An 8,778-nucleotide genomic window follows, 5' to 3' on the forward strand; every position below is an offset into this window, starting at 1 on the left:
TAAAGTAAGAAAATAGTTTCGAATGGTGTTCTTTATTTGGACATAAATTCAACACAGATGACCACTAAAGTAAGAAAATAGTTTCGAATGGTGTTCTTTATTTGGACATAAATTCAACACAGATGAGAGGGAGCGTGAGATCCTTCGTCCAGTGTCGGTGCCCTAAGCAGACGTGGCACGCTACGTCTAGCCATGTACTACGAGAATCGAGCGCATACTTATATAACTCATAATATTGGCCGTCTAGGCAGATGGGGGCACCCACCAAGGGGTGCCATAAAGACCCGGTGCCTTGCTACACTGTACTGTATCCTCGAACAGTGCAGGTCATGAAGGTGTGCTTTAAATTATAAACAAACAGTGAGCAATACCCACTGTCAAGCTCCACTGCGACAACATAAGCTATATAATACAGCAATATACATAACCAACGAGATTGAGAAGCAGCAAACAGCTAGACAACAGCCTACCAGAAGATATAACGTGAGTGCATCCGTGAACACCAAACAATGTGCGTTCCTAGCATACAACATTCAGGGATGAAAAACAAGTACCCAAAAAATTATACGAGTGCCCCATGTTTCGCCTATGCAGCTCGCATGTACATCCTCATTGTCTTCTCTCTCTCCAGCTCTTGCGATATGGCAGACAATGATTGTGAGTGAGAAAAAAATACAATAATAATGCAACAAAAAAATCAGTACACCTAGGCACAATCTTTCAGACAAAAAACACGAAGCACAAAGAGGAAAGAGCAAGTGGACACCAAGAAAGAAAGCAACGAGAATGGGCATCAGACACAGTCAGTAGGAAGGTTCACATGGCATCTGGTGCTTTTTCAGTCATACTCGTGACTGCTCTCTCGCTTGGTGGCCGTCAGGCCCTTCTCATCGTGGATGTCTCGGTTCCGCAGCGTCTTGGATACATTCTCCGTCAGCCCCGTCTGTGTCAGCCTGCAATCAACCACCAGAGACCATTCTTGAGTGTGCTGCAATGCTACATAAGCTATATAGGACCCCCCGTGAAAAGAAATAGAAACAATTGAACGGACCAAATGCTAGATTTTAAGCGGCCATTCATTTCAGCGCAATGGGAAGTGGTTGGTTCCACAACAGTTTTGTTAGAGATACCGTAGGAAAATTTTACTGAGAATTTTAATATGAGTCCATGTGCCAATTTTAAGCAACCTGATGCTAGAAACTATAATTGCTGTGCATGATGGTGATTGAGCGTAGGTAAAAATATCATACAAAAAACAAAGTACAGACAGGTCTATTCAATTCATCTGCACTACATGAACTAGTTCTCATTGCGCTCCACTTTGCCATTCATTCCAGCAGTGCAACATGGCATCCGCTGAACGATGCCGTTTGTTTCAAAAAGTGCAGATCTCCTGCAGATCCAGTACAAGAAAAGTTCAGAAAAACTGCGCAGCTCCTCAATGGTGGGTGCGGAAATGGTGCAGTGGCTGCCACCATAGAAGCTAACAATGGCTCGCGTGACTATGGCTTGTGCGTTACAATTAACAATGAAGAGACTCGATTATTTCCACTTCAACAAAGAAACTAGTACTACACATACTCCGCACCCCACATGAAAAGCAAACTAATCCATGCAGTGCGATGCATGCTGACACTTCATGTTCAGTAGAAGAACGTTGTCACATAGTGGACCTTGCCGAAAATGGCAGTGTTTCGCTACTAAACAACACTTGAATTTGTTTTATGTGATGAAATATTCAATGACAAATTAAAATGACAAATGCTTGTTTTTTGGCTATTGGAGTATTCAGTCTATACACTATTAGGCAAGACATTCTTATTTTTAGCATAATCTCATGACAAGTTTTAACTAGTTTTAGGTCTTTAAGTCGGGGTCCCCCGTTCGGGAAGTGTCCACTGTAAAACAATTGTGTATGGGCGGCAGGTTTGGTATATGGGATTTAACGTCCCAAATCGATTAAGGCTATGAGAGAGGCCGTAGTGCAGGGCTCCGGAAATTTCGACCACCTGGGGTTCTTTAATAACATGTGCTGACTGTTAAAAACACTTGGCACAAGCTAGCGATGCAGCCCCATGGGTTGCAATAGCAGGGTACTATGGTGTGTACCACATCCCCAATAAAAATCCTGCCTGGTAATTTTGCGTGACTGCGAGCACAACATGGCTTTTACAAAGTTAATTATTGTCTGGGCCAGTTTTGTCATTCGTAGCATATCCTGTTGTAGAGTAGTCAACAGAATCTGGCAGAGTGAGAAGACTATCTACAATAGAGTCAGAAGATATCAATCATTTGTCCATGCCCTTATAAGCCAAAACAAAACAAAAGGAAGATGACAGATGACACACGGTCACGCTATTAACAGCGACTATCATACATTCTCGCGTCATGAACCCATTATTTTTTTATTTTTCTTTGAAAAATGACATCAGTTTGGGGGAGGGTTCCTTGCGGTGGAAAAAGTTTGAATTTTTGTGTGACAGTCAAAATTTCATTTAAGCCCATACATACGTCTGTCAATCATGAATAAAAGCATGCAGTCAGCCGAGATCATGACGCCAGCTTTTAGCATCGTTTGCTTTAAAAAGTGTTTGCCGCTGTCCTACGTTAAAACAATTTTGCGGTAGTGGACAGCATTTGAACACTAAGTTCTCTTTCTTTGAAGCCACTCATCACGCGCCCTTGACAAACATCGGTCACCTTCCCTTTTCCTTATGTGCCCTGCCCATGGCCATTTATCCTTGTTTATCTTGGCTACACTATCATTAATTCACATGTCTTCGTTGGACCACTCTGTTCTCTTCCTGCCTTTCAACGTTGCACATAGCACTTTCTTCTCAATAGCTCATTAAACTGTCATAAATTTAGAATGAACTTCTTTCTCTAGTTTGTGTGTTTCCGCCCCATAGGAGAGTACAGGAAGATACAGCTGTTATATACTTTTCTCTTGCAGAACATTAGTAAACTGCCTTTATGATCTGAAAGTACCTGACAAATAAACTACCACTTTCTTATTCTTCTAACTTAATTCACTCTCACGGCCAGGATTTGTGATCATTGCCTACTGTCACTAAAACCTTGCTGGCGCTTTTCTTTTAACTGCGAAAAATTAAAATTTTATCTCTGAAAGCCCATAATCAAGACCACCTAATTTTGAAAAAAAAAAAATATAACTGCTCAATGCGGTACAAAGTCATTTATTAACATAAATTATGAACTGCTAGTACTCAGAGAATTAGTCTGCAGTTACAGTCTTTGGTGTGGAAGAGATTTAGTAACACATCTGGTCCACAGACAATGACGAGCAGCAATCACTTTGTCACTGTTTCCGCATGCTTCACTCCCTTACCTTACAGTATTGCACTATGGGAAAGCCATTGCAAAGGCAACCTGTCACCACATTCACGCTTTTTGTGCTGATTTACGTGATTGCAGTTTTCAGATTAAGCGCTGAGAGGACTATGCTGTGTTTCTCAAATTCGTGCTGCGTCTCCATGGGAACGACCCCCTCATACGTTCACACGATGTCAATCTAAGATGCTTTGCCCCGTTGCACCCAGGCACCGCAGAGAAGCCCCAAAGATGGGTGACTGTCGCTGGTTTTCAATTCAGCTCTTCATGCCGCGTGCCCCCCGGTTTGACCTGCTTGTATGTTAGCACCTGTGCGGTCAATAACTAAGCATACTATACGACCATAATTTGTCAAAATTTTGAACGTAGTAGCCAGAACATTGTGTTATCCGGGAATGCATCAATCGGAAAAAAGGCAGTCTAATTCTATGGTAAAGTTTTAATTATTTCCGTATCATACCTATTCAAATTGATTACCGCTGATCGATGCTTTAAATTGCCGATTTCAAAATGTTGGAATTGTTTCTCGGACACACAGCCCGCCCAGTGGTTAGTCTGGGTGCTGCTTTTGTAGAACCAGTTTAAATTTCCTGCTCTGGTGACGTTCTGATTTTTGATGGACCTCTTTGAGAACTAATGTGCATGTGTTGCTGCGGAAGAGGACGTGGCGGCCGTACTTGGAAGAAAAAAAAAAGCCTGCCACTCATGGCAATGCAGCATTAATTTCTAGGTGGCTTTGGCGCCACCAGGTAGCTCTGCGTAGCCGTGACGTAGGCCTAGGCCTACGTCACCTAGTCTAGGAAGGCCTAGTCTGCGTAGGCCTAGTCTAGGAAGTTGTAACATTTGTGGTAGGTAGGGTAGGTGGTTCGTCGATTGCGGCAAGTTGCTACGAGTTTGAGTTACGGGTTTAGTTGTAGCCGGTTGCAGCTTTGATATTTTACGCCTGCAGTAGCATTGTGAATGTGCGGTTTATTTTAAACGCCCGGAAATACTGTGTCGAACCAAGCGTTCTTGTGATCCGCCGTGTTCAATACAAGACATGTCTGATCAGCCTACAGGACGTGCACGGGGTCGGTCGCGGGGCAAGTCCCGCAACATACCCCCTCCACAGGAAGCTGGGGTACGTCGACCTGGCTTCGAGGGCCCTGGGCCTTCTCAGCCACCACCTCAGGCATACCAGCAACAGCCACAACAGCACCCAAGCTACCAGCAACTGCCTGGTGCCATGGCTGCGCCACCACAGCAGCAGGCAGCGTTCCAGCCGGCACCAACAATGGCGTCATCAACTGGGCGTGCTGCTCATAGGCCTGGAACGTTAGTGCGACCTGGAGATATTACTCAGGCACCCCCTCAGCCGCCCACCGAGCAGATGGGCGCCATGAGCCTGGCCGGAGGAGACACTGCAGGCAGGGGCGCCCGCCGTGGTCGGCGGGATGAGATTGCTATCCTTGCCACCCGGCCACAGCGTATCACTGACAGAAAGGGTACCACTGGGAACCCTATTAGGCTGTTGTCAAACTATTTCCGCCTGGAGACGATGCCAAACTGGGCCATTCAACAGTATCACGTGGACTTCGCACCGAACATTGAGTCGTCCCGGCTGCGTAGTGCTTTTCTAAGGGATCACCGGGACAGGTTCGGAGGAAGCTACATATTTGATGGCATGTCTGATTTGAAGAGTTCCACTCGTCTGGAGCACAAGGTGACGGAACTGTACTCTCAGCGGCGCACTGATGGTGCCCAGATCCGCATCACGGTGAAGCATGTCCAGGAGCTGGCACCGAACAACCCTGAGCTGCTCAGGATCTTCAATACTCAAATGCGAAGGAACCTCGAGAGTATGCAGTTTGTCCAGATCCGGCGCCAGTTCTTCAATGCTGCTGGTCCAAAGCCTATCAGCCGTCACAGCCTGGAGATCTGGGAGGGCCTGACCACTGCTGTGGGCCAGCATGACGGAGGCATCCTCATGGTGGTCGACACAGTGCACAAGGTTCTGCGTACGGAGAATGTGCTCCACCTGCTTGGGTCTCTGCAGCAGTCTACCCGTGGCAACTACAAGGACGAAGTCATGAAGGCTGTCGTTGGATCAATCGTCATGACCAGGTACAACAACAAGACGTATCGTGTGGACGACATTGACTGGTCTAAGAACCCACAGCAGACGTTTGACACCAAGGAGGGCCCCATCACCTACCTGAAGTACTACAAAGATCACTACAACAAGGACATTTGGGACATGAACCAGCCACTGCTCGTGTGCCGTCCCAGAGAGAGGGACATACGGGTGGGCCGCACTGACAACCTTTACCTAATTCCCGAGCTGTGCTTCCTCACAGGGCTCACTGACGACATCCGCTCCAACTTCACCATCATGAAGGATTTCGCCAGTGAAATGAAGCTGGACCCCGTAAAGCGTGTTGTCAACTTGCAGGAGTTTATGAAGAACATGACCAGAAATCCACAGGTCACAAAGGAGATGGACCAATGGGGGTTGAAGTTTTCTGAAAAGCTGGTTGAGATCTCTGGTCGTCAAGTGCAGCCAGAGAGAGTGATTCATGGAAACAACATCAGGTCACCCGTGAACTCGTCGACGGCAGACTTCTCGCGCGAGATGCGAGACAAAACTATGTTCAAGGCTATCCAGATCCGATCATGGGTGGTTGTGTGCACCCGCCGTGACATGAAGAATGCGCAAGACTTTGTGCGTGAGCTCATGTGTGTGGGCCCACCAATGGGAGTGACCCTGCAGCAGCCACAGGTGATTGCTCTGGATGATGACCGTGTGGGCAGCTACATAAACGGCCTCAAGAATGTCCCTCGGGAGACTGAGATGCTCATGGCGGTGTTCCCCAACAACCGCAGGGACCGTTACGATGGACTCAAGAAGGTTGCCTGCGTTGACATGGGACTGCACACCCAGGTGATGCTGGGCAGGACCATCAGCAACAAGAAGAACCTGAAGTCTGTGGCAACAAAGGTGGCCATCCAGATGAACTGCAAGTTGGGTGGAGAAGCTTGGGCTGTTGAGATCCCGCTTCAAAACGTCATGTGTATCGGCTACGACACCTACCACGATTGCCGCCAGAAGGGACTGTCAGCTGGTGGCTTTGTGGCCAGTTTGAACAAGACCCTGACTCGATGGTACTCACGTGTGAGCTTCCACCAGACTCACCAGGAGCTCGGCAGTGCACTGAAGACCCACCTGGCATTGTCGATGAAACAGTACCAGGAAGAGAACAATGCAGTTCCAGAGCGCATCCTCTTCTTCCGTGATGGTGTGTCGTATGGCCAGCTGCTTCAGGTGCAGGAGTGGGAGGTTGGCCAAATCCAAAGCTTGCTGACCGAAATGTTTCCAGGGAGAGAACCTCAGCTCGCATTTGTTGTGGTGACCAAGAGGATAGCAGCCCGTTTCTTCAGCATTGACAACAGGGGTGGCTACCAGAACCCGCCTCCAGGAACAGTGATTGACAACATGGTTACCCGGCCAGAACGGTACGACTTCTACCTTGTCTCGCAGAGTGTGCGTCAGGGCACAGTGGCTCCTACTCACTTCAATGTCATCCACGATACCACCACGCTCAAGCCAGAGCACATGCAGAGACTCTCCTACAAGCTCACTCACTTGTATTTCAATTGGCCAGGTACCATCCGTGTTCCTGCTCCATGCCAGTATGCCCACAAGCTGGCATTTCTGGCAGGCCAGAGTCTTCACGCTGAGCCACACAAGAGATTGTCCACCACTCTCTTCTATTTGTAATAAGCACCCATCGAGACCCACAAGCACTGCCAGTTTCATTTGCATTCTTGTAGCAGCTGCGCCTCTCAATCCTTGATGTCCTTTCTGCTTTGTACTTTCGAGTTCCTTCTCTGTTTTGTATTTTGATTTCCATGCCCCCTTCTTCCTTTCGTTGCCTACATTTCACGCCTTGTACAAGTGGCGTAGGAACACTGAAGCAGTATCCTCCCATCAATGCCAGGCGTAACGAGATGCTTGGTTTGGTGGCTGTGTTCTATCCAGCTGCAAAGGGTACCTCACATGCTGGTGACTGAGCCACCTGTAACATTGTTGGGGTGTGCTGCTCTTTAATGTTTTCCATTATCATGCTGCAGGCCAAAAGATTTGTTTGTAATCTTTTTTTTTATTTTTTACATATTGTTGCTTCTCCTTTGGAGAGGCAACAATAATAAAAAAAAAAAGGCAGTTATTCAAATTATTGCTGGAATGCAATTTATTTCGTTATCGTACAAAGTTTGCATTTCTGTAACCCACTTTGAGTTGATGTTTTTTGGCAAGGGTCTAGTGCCTTGCAATGTTTCAGAATATGTTTCACTGTTAAAATGTCATCACATTGAATAAAAATTAAAAAAAAAAAAGGGCACCAAAACTTTATCGCTGCTTACGCGTGTACGAAGCCACTGCTTTACACAATTGCGGTTAATAATGGACAATAATGCGGCACAATTTATCTTCCGAAAAAAAAAAATGGCCTTTAAAAAGCGCCTTTTCCAAATTGAAAAGCATTGCTGCACTTCCGCTGGGCAAACTGCCATCTCGTAGCGCTCAGACGAATCAGGGGACTCCATCTGAGACCGGCACGGGCCGCTGTCTCGCAGCGTGCCCAGAAATGAGAAACGCGTTAGTAAAAATATGCACATGATTTCGTATCAAAAATGATGCACTGATGCTACCGTCCGTTGTGCAGCGTTCAGGATGGTTTCTAACCATTTCGCTTCAGATTTAGCATCCATTTGCTAGCCAAATTGGTGGCTAGTTTGCAGGCAGGAATTTGAGCAGACAACTTCTGTACCTCCGTCTGTATGCCATTCTTCTTTTCCCCTTAACCTAAACCAACCAAATGAGATTTAAAGCTCTGTGGTGAGTGTCAATGTAAACGTGCGGAATGAAAAAGCGAGTCGCTATCACGTCTACTCTTACGGTAAAGCTTGTGCTCGTAATTTTGACTGCGACAACTGTCAAGCAGATGTTCCCCAGTTCTGTAGTATTGGCGCAACATCGTGACGTGCCGAATGGTAAGCACGCATTATGCATGACTCACCATAAGGGGTCCGAGTACATTTGCTTTATATCTAACCATGTTGCATAATTTAGAAAAGACCACAGGCACTAATTATTACGATTTGTTCGTTGAACACTATTACACAAGACGAAAAGAGAGGTAAAACATGTCTGTCATCATCATCATCAGCCTGATTATACCCACTGCAGGGCGAAGGCCTCTCCCATATTTCTCCACTTAACCCGGTTCTGTGCTAGCTGCATCCACTTGACCCCTGCGAACTTCTTAATCTCATCCGCCCACCTAACTTTCTGCCGCCCCCTGCTACGCTTTCCTTTCCTTGGAATCCAGTTTGTTACCCTCAGAGACCATCGGTTATCCTCTCTTCGCACTACATGTCCTGCCCATG

At 46.7% G+C, this 8,778-nt stretch overlaps 1 pseudogene; it reads left to right on the plus strand.

The window, feature by feature from the left end:
- The first annotated feature begins 4,352 nt into the window (after positions 1–4,352).
- Positions 4,353–7,123, plus strand: LOC146183315 (piwi-like protein Siwi pseudogene; annotated as a pseudogene).
- Positions 7,124–8,778: the final 1,655 nt, after the last annotated feature.

This window comes from Amblyomma maculatum, chromosome 7 (assembly GCF_055883805.1).
Source record: "Amblyomma maculatum isolate TAMU_Amacu chromosome 7, ASM5588380v1, whole genome shotgun sequence".
NCBI classification, from domain to species: Eukaryota; Metazoa; Arthropoda; class Arachnida; order Ixodida; family Ixodidae; genus Amblyomma; species Amblyomma maculatum.